Here is a 15,652-nt window from a genome sequence, read left to right as displayed (position 1 = left end):
GTGAGCTCAGTGTACAGTAACGTGTGGCTGTCCTGCAGTGTCTGTGAGGCCCCTCCCCCTACTGGGGAATCATCAGAGAGCTGTGATAAGTGAGCTCAGTGTACAGTAACATGTGGCTGCCCTGCAGTGTCTGTGAGGCCCCTCCCCCTTCTGGGGAATCATCAGAGAGCTGTGATAAGTGAGCTCAGTGTACAGGAACATGTGGCTGTTTTGTAGTATGTGTGAGGCCCCTCCCCCTGCTGGGGAATCAGAGAGCTGTGATAAGGGAGCTCAGTGTACAGGAACATCTGGCTGTTCTGCAGTGTCTCTGAGGCCCCTACCCTTACTGGGGAACAATCAGAGAGCTGTGATAAGTGAGCTCAGTGTACAGTAACGTGTGGCTGTCCTGCAGTGTCTGTGAGGCCCCTCCCCCTGCTGGGGAATCAGAGAGCTGTGATAAGTGAGCTCAGTGTACAGGAACATGTGGCTGTCCTGCAGTGTGTGTGAAGCCCCTCCCCCTGCTGGGGAAACCATCAGAGAGCTGTGATAAGTGAGCTTAGTGTACAGGAACATGTGGCTGTCCTACAGTGTCTTTGAGGTCCCTCCGACTGCCGTGGAATCATCAGAGAGCTGTGATAAGTGAGCTTAGTGTACAGGAACATGTGGCTGTCCTGTAGTGTGTGTGAGGCCCCTCCCCCTGCTTGGGAATCAGAGAGCTGTGATAAGTGAGCTCAGTGTACAGTAATATGTGGCTGTCCTGCAGTGTCTGTGAGGCCCCTCCCCCTGCTAGGGAATCATCAGAGAGCTAAGATAAGTTAGCTCAGTGTACAGTAACATGCTGCTGTCCTACAGTGTCTGTGAGGCGCCTCCCCCTACTGGGGAATCAGAGACCTGTGATAAGTGAGCTTAGTGTACATGAACATGTGGCTGTCCTGCAGTGTGTGTGAGGCCCCTCCCCCTGCTGGGGAATCAGAGCTGTGATAAAAGAGCTCAGTGTACAGGAACATGTGGCTGTCCTACAGTGTCTGTGAGGCCCCTCCCCCTGCTGGGGAATCATCAGAGATTTGTGATAAATAAGCTCAGTGTACATGAACATGTGGCTGTCCTGTAGTGTCTGTGAGGCCCCTCCCCCTGCTGGGGAATCAGAGAGCTATGATAAGTGAGCTCAGTGTACAGTAACATGTGGCTGTCCTGCATTGTCTGTGAGGTCCCTCCCCCTGCTGGCGAATCAGAGAGTGGTGATAACTGAGCTCAGTGTACAGGAACATGTGTCTGTCCTGCTGTGTCTGTGATGCCCCACCCCTGCTGGGGAATCAGAGAGCTGTGATAAGTGAGCTCAGTGTTCAGTAACATGTGGCTGTCCTGCAGTGTCTGTGAGGCCCCTCCCCCTGCTGGGGAATCATCAGAGAGCTGTGATAAGTGAGATCAGTGTACAGTAACATGTGGCTGTCCTGCAGTGTCTGTGAGGCCTCTCCCCCTGCTGGGGAATCATCAGAGAGCTGTGATAAGTGAGATCAGTGTACAGTAACATGTGGCTGTCTTGCAGTGTCTGTCAGTCCCCTCCCCCTACTGGGAATCATCAGAGAGCTGTGATAAGTGAGCTCAGTGTACATGAACATGTGGCTGTCCTGCAGTTACTGTGAGACTCCTCCCCTGCTGGGGAATCATCAGATAGCGGTGATAAGTGAGCTCAGTGTACAGGAACATGTGGCTGTCCTGCAGTGTGTGTGTGAGGCCTTTCACCCTGCTGGGGAATCATCAGAGAGCTGTGATAAGTGAGCTCAGTGTACAGTAACACATGGCTGTCCTGCAGTGTCTGTTAAGCCCCTACCCCTGCTGGGGGAATCAGAGAGCTGTGATAAGTGAGCTCAGTGTACAGAAACATGTGGCTGTCCTGCAGTGTCTGTGAGGCTCCTCCCCCTGCTGGAGAATTATCAGAGAGCTGTGATAAGTGAGCTTAGTGTAAAGTAACATGTGGCTGTCCTGCAGTGTTTGTGAGGCCCCTCCCCCTGCTGGAGAATCATCATAGAGCTGTGATAAGTGAGCTCAGTGTACAGGAACATGTGGCTTTCATGCAGTTTCTGTGAGGCCCCTCCCCCTGCTGGGGAATCAGAGAGCTGTGATAAGTGAGCTCAGTGTACAGGAACATGTGTCTGTCCTGCTGTGTCTGTGAGGCCCCACCCCTGCTGGGGAATCAGAAAGCTGTGATAAGTGAGCTCAGTGTACAGTAACATGTGGCTGTCCTGCAGTGTGTGTGAGGCCCCTCCCCCTGCTGGGGAATCAGAGAGCTGTGATAAGTGAGCTTAGTGTAAAGTAACATGTGGCTGTCCTGCAGTGTTTGTGAGGCCCCTCCCCCTGCTGGAGAATCATCATAGAGCTGTGATAAGTGAGCTCAGTGTACAGGAACATGTGGCTTTCCTGCAGTTTCTGTGAGGCCCCTCCCCCTGCTGGGGAATCATCAGAGAGCTGTGATTAGTGAGCTCAGTATATAGGAACATGTGGCTTCCCTGCAGTGTCTGTGAGGCCCCTCCCCCTGCTGGGTAATCATCATAGAGCTGTGATAAGTGAGCCTAGTGTACAGGAACATGTGGTTGTCCTGCAGTGTGCGCGAGGCCCCTTCCTCCTGCTGGGGAATCATCAGAAAGCTGTGATAAGTGAGCTTAGTGTACAGGAACATGTGGCTGTCCTGCAGTGTCTGTGAGGCCCCTCCCCCTGCTGGGGAATCAGAGAGCTGTGATAATTGAGCTCAGTGTACAGGAACATGTGGCTGTCCTGCACTGTCTGTGAGGCCCCTCCCCCTGCTGGGGAATCATCAGAGAGCTGTGATAAGTGAGCTCAGTGTACAGGAACATGTGGCTGTCCTGCAGTGTGTGTGAGGCCCCTCCCCCTGCTGGGGAATCTGAGAGCTGTGATAAGTGAGCTCAGTGTACAGGAACACGTGGCTGTCATGAAGTGTCTCTGAGGCCCCTCCCCCTGCTGGGGAATCAGAGAGCTGTGATAAGTGAACTTAGTGTACAGGAACATTTGGCTGTCCTGCAGTGTCTGTAAGGCACCTCCCCCTGCTGGGGAATCAGAGAGCTGTGATAAGTGAGCTCAGTGTACAGGAACATGTTGTTGTCCTGAAGTGTCTGTAGGGCCCCTACCCCTGCTGGGGAATCAGAGAGCTGTGATAAGTGAGCTCAGTGTACAGGAACATGTGGCTTTCCTGCAGTGTCTGTGAGGCCCTTCCCCCTGCTGGGGAATCAGAGAGCTGTGATAAAAGAACTCAGTGTACAGGAACATGTGGCTGTCCTGTAGTGTGTGTGAGGCCCCTCCCCCTGCTTGGGAATCAGAGAGCTGTGATAAGTGAGCTCAGTGTACAGTAATATGTGGCTGTCCTGCAGTGTCTGTGAGGCCCCTCCCCCTGCTAGGGAATCATCAGAGAGCTAAGATAAGTTAGCTCAGTGTACAGTAACATGCTGCTGTCCTACAGTGTCTGTGAGGCGCCTCCCCCTACTGGGGAATCAGAGACCTGTGATAAGTGAGCTTAGTGTACATGAACATGTGGCTGTCCTGCAGTGTGTGTGAGGCCCCTCCCCCTGCTGGGGAATCAGAGCTGTGATAAAAGAGCTCAGTGTACAGGAACATGTGGCTGTCCTACAGTGTCTGTGAGGCCCCTCCCCCTGCTGGGGAATCATCAGAGATTTGTGATAAATAAGCTCAGTGTACATGAACATGTGGCTGTCCTGTAGTGTCTGTGAGGCCCCTCCCCCTGCTGGGGAATCAGAGAGCTATGATAAGTGAGCTCAGTGTACAGTAACATGTGGCTGTCCTGCATTGTCTGTGAGGTCCCTCCCCCTGCTGGCGAATCAGAGAGTGGTGATAACTGAGCTCAGTGTACAGGAACATGTGTCTGTCCTGCTGTGTCTGTGATGCCCCACCCCTGCTGGGGAATCAGAGAGCTGTGATAAGTGAGCTCAGTGTTCAGTAACATGTGGCTGTCCTGCAGTGTCTGTGAGGCCCCTCCCCCTGCTGGGGAATCATCAGAGAGCTGTGATAAGTGAGATCAGTGTACAGTAACATGTGGCTGTCTTGCAGTGTCTGTCAGTCCCCTCCCCCTACTGGGAATCATCAGAGAGCTGTGATAAGTGAGCTCAGTGTACATGAACATGTGGCTGTCCTGCAGTTACTGTGAGACTCCTCCCCTGCTGGGGAATCATCAGATAGCGGTGATAAGTGAGCTCAGTGTACAGGAACATGTGGCTGTCCTGCAGTGTGTGTGTGAGGCCTTTCACCCTGCTGGGGAATCATCAGAGAGCTGTGATAAGTGAGCTCAGTGTACAGTAACACATGGCAGTCCTGCAGTGTCTGTTAAGCCCCTACCCCTGCTGGGGGAATCAGAGAGCTGTGATAAGTGAGCTCAGTGTACAGAAACATGTGGCTGTCCTGCAGTGTCTGTGAGGCTCCTCCCCCTGCTGGAGAATTATCAGAGAGCTGTGATGAGTGAATTCAGTGCACAGGAACATGTGGCTGTCCTGTAGTGTGTGTGAGGCCCCTCCCCCTGCTGGGGTATCAGAGAGCTGTGAGAAGTGAGCTCAGTGTACAGTAACATATGGCTTTCCTGCAATGTCTGTGAGGCCCTTCCCCCTGCTGGGGAATCATCAGAGAGCTGTGATAAGTGAGCTCAGTGTACAGGAACATGTGGCTGTCCTGCAGTGTGTGTGAGGCCCCTCCCCCTACTGGGGAATCATTAGAGAGCTGTGATAAGTAAGCTCAGTGTACAGGAATATGTGGCTGTCCTGCAGTGTCTGTGAGGCCCCTCCCGCTGCTGGGGAATCAGAGAGCTGTGATAAGTGAGCTCAGTGTACAGTAACGTGTGGCTGTCCTGCAGTGTCTGTGAGGCCCCTCCCCCTATTGGGGAACAATCAGAGAGCGGTGATAAGTGAGCTCAGTGTACAGAAACATGTGGCTGTCCTGCAGTGTCTGTGAGGCCCCTCCCCCTGCTAGGGAATCATCAGAGAGCTATGATAAGTTAGCTCAGTGTACAGTAACATGTGGCTGTCCTACAGTGTCTGTGAGGCGCCTCCCCCTACTGGGGAATCAGAGAGCTGTGATAAGTGAGCTTAGTGTACATGAACATGTGGCTGTCCTGCAGTGTGTGTGAGGCCCCTCCCCCTGCTGGGGAATCAGAGCTGTGATAATTGAGCTCAGTGTACAGGAACATGTGGCTGTCCTGCACTGTCTGTGAGGCCCCTCCCCCTGCTGGGGAATCATCAGAGAGCTGTGATAAGTGAGCTCAGTGTACAGGAACATGTGGCTGTCCTGCAGTGTGTGTGAGGCCCCTCCCCCTGCTGGGGAATCTGAGAGCTGTGATAAGTGAGCTCAGTGTACAGGAACACGTGGCTGTCATGAAGTGTCTCTGAGGCCCCTCCCCCTGCTGGGGAATCAGAGAGCTGTGATAAGTGAACTTAGTGTACAGGAACATGTGGCTGTCCTGCAGTGTGTGTGAGGCCCCTCTCCCTGCTGGCGAATCATCAGAGAGCTGTGATAAGTGAGCTCAGTGTACAGGAACGTGTGGCTTTCCTATAGTGTGTGTGAGGCCCCTCCCCCTGCTGGGGAATCTTCAGAGAGCGGTGATAATTGAGCTCAGTGTACAGGAACATGTGGCTGTCCTGCAGTGTCTGTGAGGGTTCTCCCCCTGCTGGGGAATCATCAGAGAGCTGTGATAAGTGAGCTCAGTGTACAGTAAGGTGTGGCTGTCCTGCAGTGTGAGAGGCCCCTCCCCTTACTGGGGAACAATCAGAGAGCTGTGATAAGTGAGCTCAGTGTACAGGAACATGTGGCTGTCCTGCAGTGTGTGTGAGGTCCCTCCCCCCCCCTGCTGGGGTATCAGAGAGCGGTGATAAGTGAGCTGTGTACAGGAACATGTGGTTGTCCTACAGTGTGTGTGAGGCCCCTCCCCCTGCTGGGGAATCATCAGAGAGCTGGGATAAGTGAGCTCAGTGTACAGGAACATGTGGCTGTCCTGCAGTGTCTGTGAGGCCCCTCCCCCTGCTGGGGAATCATCAGAGAGCTGTGATAAGTCAGCTCAGTGTACAGGAAAATGTGCTATCCTGCAGTGTGTGTGAGGCCCCTCCCCCTTCTGGGGAATCAGAGCTGTTATAAGTGAGCTCAGTGTACAGGAACATGTGGCTGGTCTGCCCTGATTCGACTCTGCATTGTCCCAGTCTGCTGAGTGAGGGAGCGTCTGCCAAGTGCAGGTCCAGCATTTGGTTGTAGGTGGACTGCCAGACTAACTCAGGTACTGACTGGCTTGAGGTCAGGTACCTGGTTAGTCTTCCCTGGCAGGGGGAGATGTGTGGCCAAACTAACCTGGCCACTGGGTTTTGGAGGGGCCTGTTTGCTAGCCTCTTGCCCCAGGATTATGGTCCCTCTCATCAGCCAGGCTTCCTTTGTTCACAAAGGACTGGTACTAACTTGAACCCCTGGTCTAAGTCGTGCCATTTTGGGATGTTAAATGTCTATGTGTATTGTAAAGGATGGGACATTGTATACGTTCAGTAGTGAGGTCTGTTCCATTGTCTCTCTGGGTGTATTGGCGATGTCCGTTTGTCCTGAGAGATAATTGAATTACAACTTGATTGTCTCCAGGACAGAGGACATTGTGTATTCTCCTGCCTGTGGTGATTATGTTAACCACGGTGTACCATGATTATATCACAGGCAGAGGGGAGGATTCTATGTGGGTTGTAGCCTTTGTGTTATTGGTAATTGTATTTTGTTGATTGCGTCTCAGACAATGCCAGTGTGTTAGTTAATTGCGTCAAAGACAATGCTCATTGTATTTTGTTTATTGCGTTACAGACAGAGGGAAGGGGGTTTTGTGGACAATTGCTGGGAAGGTTTCAATACTGTAAATGCATGTGATTGGCTGTTTTTACAAAACCCTGTGGGTGGTAACCTTGTTGGAAGATGTGTATAAATCAATGCTGTGTGTTCAAATAAAGAGTTCCTATTTTACATTCAACATAGAGCCTCGTCTCGTGTGTGGGGATTGCTATGCGTGTATACTCCCCTGGCTATTACTCCTAGTTCTTGTAAGAGCTGTTACTGTTCCTGTGGTGGTATCGGTGTCAAGTGGAGTGCTTGGAGTCCTTGGGAGGCACTGGGAGCATCCATCAACGGAGGTACGCAGTTGGGGTGCCAGGAGATCCTTTACAACGTGTAATCCCAGACGTGCAGTATATCAGAGGCTTTTTTCACCCCAGTAACTAAAAAGCCGTATTTCTGGCCTAAATGTGACAGTCACTTATGCATGTGTAATCCCAGATGTGCAGTATATGGCTTTTTTCACCCCAGTAACCAAAAAGCCGTATTTCTGTCCTAAATGTGACAGTCACTTATGATTGTCTAATTCCAAATGTGCAGTATATTAGTGTCACAACCAGACAGCTGAGAAGCTCTGACAGAGGCCTTTCAGAACCTCCTCCTTGAGTTTCTGTGTTGTGGTATTCAGCTCCTCCTCTCGTCAGCCTCTCTCAGCTGTCATGTGTTGGACTAATTGCTTCCCTTTAAATTCTTCCCCAGAAGGCTTTTCTGGGCGGCTTATACTACTTCCTGGAGTGTGTGTGCACGCTGACTCTGTCCTCCTGTTTGCTTCAAAGCTAAGTGTTGTATCTTGATCTGTTATTATCTGTTTGCTGGATCCCAGGTGACCCTGACTCCCTCCGTATCTTGTGTAGGGAGCCGGTGGTCGTGTCCCCTCACTATTGTAGGGTGCTCAGGGCTTTATAGTCAAGGTTCGTGGATATGCAAACCTCCACCATTCGGATCTTTGCATAGGCTGAGCAGCCAGGGAAAGTGCCAGGTCTTCTGCAGGGGTCTCCCTTGATTCCTTAGTTTTTGGATCCAGCGAGTCGTTTATACATGTTGCTTTGCCTTGTTTCCTGTACACCGTTCGTGACAATTAGAGGGTGTTTTCACCCCAGTAACCAAGAAGCCGTATTTCTGGCCTAAATGTGACAGTCACTTATACCTGTCTAATCCCAGATGTGCAGTATATTAGAGGGTTTTTTCACCCAAGTAACCAAAAAGCCATATTTCTGGCCTAAATGTGACAGTCACTTATGCATGTGTAATCCCAGATATGCAGTATATTAGAGGCTTTTTTCACCCCAGTAACCAAAAAGCCGTATTTCTGTCCTAAATGTGACAGTCACTTATACCTGTCTAATCCCAGATGTGCAGTATATTAGAAGGTTTTTTCACCCCAGTAACCAAAAAGCCATATTTCTGAACGAAATGTGACAGTCACTTATGCTCATGTGTGTAGGGATTGCTATACGTGTATACTCCCCTGGCTATTACTCCTAGCTCTTGTAAGAGCTGTTCCTGGTTCCTGTGGTGGTATCGGTGTCAAGTGGAGTGCTTGGAGTCCTCGGGAGGCACTGAGAGCATCCATCAACGGGGTGTCAGGAGATACTTTACATTGGTGGCAGCAGTGTGATCGTTCCCACAACCAGAAGGACAGCTACAGGAGACACCATTCCATGGATTTTACAATTTGAGGGCAACGCCTGTCCTAGCACAGCGACCCTGACAGCACCAGAATGGAAACAGCAGTGGAGTACGATGAGGGTGTCATGGATGACCGAGATACAGCCCGCAAAGGCATGTGGTATCGGGCACTGGGTATTGTGCAGTATCTGGGAAGGAGAGGCTCCCCACGGAAGACCAGCGGTTGCAGAAGCGAGTAGCCCTGCGGATGTCCTTCCTGGGAGAGCAGCCCCGGGAGGAATGTGTAAAGGAATTGGAACTCAAAGCATGGCAGGAGCTGTGGCTGGAAGATGCCTACCAGGCGCTCTGGTGGTATGGGGCACAGTACCAACCCAGGACAGCTGAGCATGATAAACCAGAGGGAGAGAAGTTTGATGGTCCTGGTTTGTTATGGGTTTTTTTTCACCCCAGTAACCAAAAAGCCGTATTTCTGGCCTAAATGTGACAGTCACTTATGCACGTCTAATCCCAGATCTGCACTATATTTAACAGATGTATTTTATTAACCCCAGTAAGCAAAAAGCTGTATTTCTGGACTTGCAGACATGCAGATAGCCTGTGCTGGTGCACTATTGTTGCATAAAATGGCTGCCGATTATGTATTGATATTGACAAACTGAAGAAAAAAAAGTTTGTTTTCAGCAGTAGTTGGCTCGGGCAGGCTTCAAAAAATTGTGCACTGCACCCACAAAACACATTTGCTGTAGATCGCTGAGTACATAAACCAGTTCTTGATGAGATTTCTCCCTAATCTCTCCCTCACAGCAGCTGCAGCCTCTCCCTACACTAATCCGAGCAGAGTGACGGGCGGCGCTACGTGACTCCAGCTTAAATAGAGCCTGGGTCACATGCTGCAGTTGGCCAATCACAGCCATGCCAATAGTAGGCATGTCAGTGATAGCCTTTTGGGGCAAGTAGTATGTCGCTTGTTGATTGGCTGCTGTGCAGCCTTTCAAAAAGCACCAAGAAAGCGACAAACACCGAACCCGAACTTTTACGTAAGGGTTCGGGTCCAGGTACTGAAAAACCTAAAGTTCGGTACGAACCCGAACTTTACAGTTTGGGTTCGCACAACTCTATTTAAGAATCCTACATTGCCAGGTCTTGTAAAAAGCCTCCAAACACAGAAGACATGACTGCAGCAAACACCTTCTGGTTATTACTTACAAACCTAAACAGTCCCAACACTATGAACAGGAGCATTTGTCATTTCACTCCAGAGCGTTTACCACCCGCTGCCACCAGCATCATATGCCGTTCACAAGGACTCATTGGCGTTAAACAGAAAAGAACGCACACCTCATACAGCATTCACAGCAGTAGACATTTCAAGGAGAGGAAAAATTATTATAAATGAACACAAACGCATTTCAAACAGTTATATCTTTTAGGCATGAAAAAAGCTCCAGTCTTCCAAATGTAGAAGAAACATTGGTGCGTTACTTGCTCCCACTGCTCTCTGCACACGCTCAGTATGGCCACTGGATCGAGAGACACATCTCCAACTTACCTACCCCCACACTAAGCCATACTATCTACATGTCCCAAACAGAGGACTTTGATTCCATGTTCGAGCTCAAGCCCCCAATGAACCCAGTAGCCACCATTAGGAGAACCCCAGCCTATAGCAGAGTTCGAGCCATAAGAATTACTACCTGAGCCAAAACTCTGTGGCCGGTCTCTTGGCTGATTCCCTTGCCACTGATTGATACCCTGTGGACCAGGCTGATTCTGCTGACTAGCAAGCATACCCATCATCCCCCAGCTGCTCTGTAAGGCTGCCGGAGCAGCAGCCATCATTGTAGGGTAAATGCTGAATGGCCTAAAGTTCATGCCACCACCATCCCCCATGTCATTAGGCTGGTTGTGCGCAAGGCCTCCATTGTTTGGCCTGTTAATAGGATATCCCCAATTCCCAAAGATGGGTCCTGGGAATCTGCCACCGCTCTCCAAAGGGCTCTTTCTATTGTGTTTAGATGCCGATACGTGAACACTGACTCCTTTGATAATCACATCTTCTCCACACAAAGACTCGGCAACCTTGGGAAAAAAATAAAGACATTCAGTCACCGAGGTGACATCTACAAATCCAATTCTAGCACCAATGACTGGGAAAAACATTGGAATTACAACGGCACATTGGTTAACCCTTTCAGCACCGGGCCACTTTCCACCTTAAATCCCAGGCTGATTTTTGCAAATCTGACATGTGTCACTTTGTGTGGTAATAACCTTAGAACACTATTACTTATACAAGCCATTCAGAGAACGTTTTCTCGTGACACATTGTACTTCATGACAGTGGGAAATTTCAGTCAATATATTTCACCTTTATTTATAAAATTATCCCAAATTTTATCCTAAATTAGAATTTCTCTACTTTTCAGACATCTAGTAATGCCTCATAAAATGGTTACCAACCAACATTCCCCATATGTCGGCTTTGTGTTGGCATCATTTTGTAAATGTTCCTTTTATTTTTAGGACATTAGAAGACTTTCAACAAAGTTTCAAAAACCATTTTTTAAGCACCAATTCAGTTATAAAGTGATTTTGAGGGGCCTACGTAATGGAAACCCCCCCCCTAAATGACCCCATTTTAGAAACTACACCCCTCAAATTATTCAAAACTGATGTTACAAACTTTGTTAACCCTTGAGGTATTCCCCAAGAATTAAAGGAAAATGGAGGTGAAATTTCTAAATTTCTCTTTTTTGGTAGATTTTTTATATTAATCGATTTTTGCTTGCACACAGCAAGGGTTAACAGCAAAATAAACATTTTGGAGGCAGATTTCACAAGATTGGTTATTAGGCACCATTTTGTATTTGAAGAGACCGTGACATACCCCTTGTGGTGAAACCAACCTCGCCACGGTGTTTTGGAGGGGGCTGTTTACCAGCTCTGCCTTTGATAATGATATTCGCCATTGTGTTCAATAATAATCATCGGCAGAGGGGAGGATTTTGTGTGGGTGTGTTTCTATTGTCCCATTGTGTGTTTAAATGGTGATGTCTGTCCTGTTGTCTCCACATGTGTATTGGCGATCTCACTTTTGTCCTGAGAGATAATTGGATTACCCTCGGTTGTCTCCCAGGCAGAGAGGAGGAAACCATGATGCATTGTGGGGATGTGTTGTATCTGTTCTGTATTTGCAAAACTGTAATAAAAACCAGGCTGGGTGTGCCAGCATGTCAGACCACTGCTGACCCTCAAGACGGAGCCTTGTCTCGTTATTGGGGAGATTCCCTGTATGCTGTTGGAGACTGATTGCCAGGAGTGTAAGCCGATTGGATGCTTTTCCTGTTCGTCTGCTAGCAGCTATTTGCGAGGTTCCAGTTTGGAGTGCTATTTTGTATCCAGTTCGGGAGGTTGGTGTTCTGCAGTAGCTGTGCCTGTCTCTCAGAAAGGGGCATATAGCCTAAACGGATTTTAACCCCTTGTCTGCTGAAACGGTCCATTACACCCCCTACAGTGGAAACCCTCAAAAAGTGACCCCATTTTGGAAACGACACCCCTTAAAGATTATGTTGAGGATGGTATTGAGCACTTTGACCCCCTAAGCGTTTTACAGAATTTGGAAACACTTTGCTGTAAAAATGAAGTTTTGTTTCTTCCAATAAAATGTTGCTTTAGCCCCAAATATTTCTTTTTTACAAGGGGTAACAGGAGAAAAAGCATCAACTAATTTGTTACCCATTTTCTCCTGAATCGGTAACACCCCATATGTGGTGATAAACTGCTGTGGGGGCTCATGGCAGGACTCAGAACAGAAGGAGCGCCATATGGCTTTTGCAGTGCAGATTTTGATGGATTGGTTTACGGGTGCCATTGTTTTTTATTGTCTTATGTGGGGGCTAATTTTTTGCGGGATGAGGTGACGGTTTGATTGGTACCATTTTGGTCGCTTGGTATTAAACTTTGTGAGGCAAGGTGAAAAACATGGCTTTTTTGGCATAGTTTGGCCACCCCGCAGGATACCACGATCAGCGCTGACCGAGGCAGTGCAAGGGTTAATGCACCGGGCATCAGCGTTTTCTCTGATGCTGGCTCATACAGCAGAGGTCCGACTATCAGTTACTGCCGGACCACTGCGGCTGATCGGACGGGAGCAGCTCCTGCGCCCGCACAGAGCACCGTAGCCGTATGGTGCTGGGATTTGTGACCCTGATACCAGCGCCGTACAGGTACAGTGCTGGTGTCCTACGGGTTAAAGGGCTTGTCCAGGTTCAGGGCTGAAGCCGGATATAAGCTCCCCTTCACTCCATTACCATGTAGGAGTGCAGCATTTCCTTGCTCCGATGCTCCACTTGTGCAGGGCACGGTCTGTTTTACTGCCGGTGACAGATCAGGCTTCACATCAGTATGCTAGGCAGAGACTTCCACCTAGCAGTGAGCCTGGTGACGTCACCAACACAAATGGGTAGTGTATAGCAGTGTTCTGGGCATCAGTGGTACTGTCCTCTAAAACCACCCAGAACAGCTATCTACACGGCCCATTTGTGCCAGTGACATCACCGGGTTCCCTGCTAGGCACAAGTCTCTGCCTAGCATACTGATGTGAAGCTCGGTACGTCACCAGCTGACAACAAGCTCCACGATGCAAGGAAAGGGGAGCTTCTATCAGGTTCAGCTTTGGACGCAGCCACTCCTTTAATGACTTGTATTAGGAATGTAAGTGAGTGCTCTCATCTGGGGATTAAGGGCATAAACTCTTGGACCCACTACTATCTTGAGAACGGGGCCCTACCTTACCCTGATAGGAGGCTGTGCACGCATGGATCTCCATTCACTTCTATGGAAGTTTCAAATATAGCCAAGCATGGGTCCCCTTTTTGCCATGTGGCTGTCTGGATTTAAAGGGGTTGTCCCATCTATACTTGTGGCACATCCACTGGTATGTCCTAAATGTCTGATGGAGGCAGGTCTCAGAAGTGGGACCAGCACAACAATCTTGAAAAGGGGACTCATGCTTGGCTAAAATTCTGCATACATACCGCTCATATCAGACAGCTGACCCTATATGAAGAAGAATGGTACAGCCCATGTATCAGTCCTGTGTAATGTATCCATGGCCGTCATGCCACACCCTTCACCATACAATGTATGACATTACTGACGCCATGTTTAGTCCTAACCAGCCCTCCTACGGATGCATTTTACAGGACTACAATGGACTGTGACAAAGGCACGGATATAAAAAGGTCCATGAACAGAATTTAAAATAGATGTATATTAGTAAATTGCTTAATAAAACGGGAATACCTGGTTAGGAGGAAGTGAGCGCTTGCACTCAGCCCCCCAGACATCACTGCTTAGTTCTGCAAAAGATTTCATCTACTTAAAGGGAGTGCCCCAAGTCTTCCACAACCCTGACTCTGCATTCACTCTCCATGGGGGCCTCTGAAGACTTAAAGGGAGTGCCCCAAGTCCTCCACAGCCCTGACTCTGCATCCACTCTCCATGGGGGCCTCTGAAGTCTTAAAGGGAGTGCCCCAAGTCTTCCACAGCCCTGACTCTGCAGTCACTCTCCATGGAAGCCTCTGAAGACTACAGCAGGATGGGCAGGGTGTACGTGGGGAACTGGACCCCCCAGCAATCAGGTACTTCGTTATCCCTTATCCTGTGGGCAGGGGACAGCTTGAAAACTTGGCACAACCCCTTTAAAATGTATGAATGAACACGTTAAAAACCATTTACTCATGCAGAACAGATGACAGATACAATATATACCTGAGCTTCCTCTTACCTGGTCATCGGCAAAGGTCACAAAGGCAAACGCTCTAAATGGCTTTGGGACAAACACATCCACAACCTCCCCGTACTGCGTGAAGAAATGGCGAAGCTCCTCCGCTGTCATATCCTCAGTGCACCGGCCAACATATACCATCCGGCTGCGTACAGGTTCATCCGTGCTTTGCTGTAGAGAAGCCACAATGAGTGAGAGGCCTAGAAGTATGCATCCCAACGTTGTGACGAATAGTAATAAAGTGACATGGCGGTGTCACGTGAATGGGCACAGCAGCGCTTTTAACATTTCCAGAGAACCCTCATTATACAGCTAATAAGAGAATGCATAAAAAAATGCAATTGCTGTCAGACCGCTCAGGCAAGATGGCTGCCTCCACAGTGCGGGTCGGAAGATAGAAGGAACAAAGTCTGCCATGAAACTAGATTAGAACCAAAGGACTTGTGTCACTGTCTGGTTTTAACGGGCAGTAAAGACTTCTGTGACATATCCCTTTAAAGAGGACCTTTCCTGGGTGTGTAGTAATTGAGATAAATATCTGTGCTGCCACCCTGCCTGGTTTTTTAAATAGCGCTCCTGCGCCCCGTTTTGGCCCCCCACAAATTCCTCGCTCAGTATGCTAATACGGAGCAATGAGGAGGAGACGGAGTCTCTCTGTGGACGTCTCCTTCTCCCTGGCGGTAGAGCTGTCCAATCGCAGCGCAGAGCGTCACAGCCAGGGAGAAGGAGACGCCCAGAGAGAAAGACTCCACCTCCTCCTCATTGCTCCGTATTGGCATACTGAGCGCGGAATTTGTGGGGGGCCATAACGGGGCGCAGGAGTGCTATTTAAAAAAAACCAGACAGGGTGGCAGCATCAGGTACAGATTAGGCCTGCACGATATATCGCCAAAGCAATCGTTTTGGCGAAAATCAACGATTGTGATATGGCGAGTTGGCCAACCCAAAAATGCTGTGATAACCTACAATGATACACGGCCGCCCGCGATGCCACACAGCGCGGTCGTATCAACAGAGGGAGGAGGGTCTGGGGGCCGGCATCTGGATTAGGAATGACAGTGGGGACCGGTGCAGTCCGTGTATCCTAATGCACCGGCCCTGCTCACTGTTGTATAATCTTATCTAACCTGCATTGCTAAGATATAATAATCATGTGTAATCCAGCTGTATTACTTACAACTAGGTTCTGTAGCAGGGAGGAGGGAGGAGGCAGGCTGGGAGGATAGGCGGGTGGTGCGTCACTCACTACGTCATGCACCTGCGTCGCCCACTTTATGAATGAAGCAGGCGGCGTCCTCCCGTCCTGCCTCCTCCCTGCTACGGAACCTAGTTGTAAGTAATACAGCTGGATTACACATGATTATTGTATCTTAGCAATGCAGGTTAGAT

At 49.4% G+C, this 15,652-nt stretch overlaps 1 pseudogene; it reads right to left on the bottom strand.

Annotated features, from left to right (window-relative positions):
• Positions 1-10,049: 10,049 nt before the first annotated feature.
• LOC122923181 lies at positions 10,050-14,434 on the bottom strand (annotated as a pseudogene).
• Between the last annotated feature and the right edge of the window lie 1,218 nt (positions 14,435-15,652).

Source organism: Bufo gargarizans, unplaced genomic scaffold (genome assembly GCF_014858855.1).
Source record: "Bufo gargarizans isolate SCDJY-AF-19 unplaced genomic scaffold, ASM1485885v1 original_scaffold_1315_pilon, whole genome shotgun sequence".
In the NCBI taxonomy this organism is placed as follows: Eukaryota; Metazoa; Chordata; class Amphibia; order Anura; family Bufonidae; genus Bufo; species Bufo gargarizans.
Note: the sequence above shows the minus strand (reverse complement) of the source record. Positions and strands in the feature narration are given on the sequence as shown.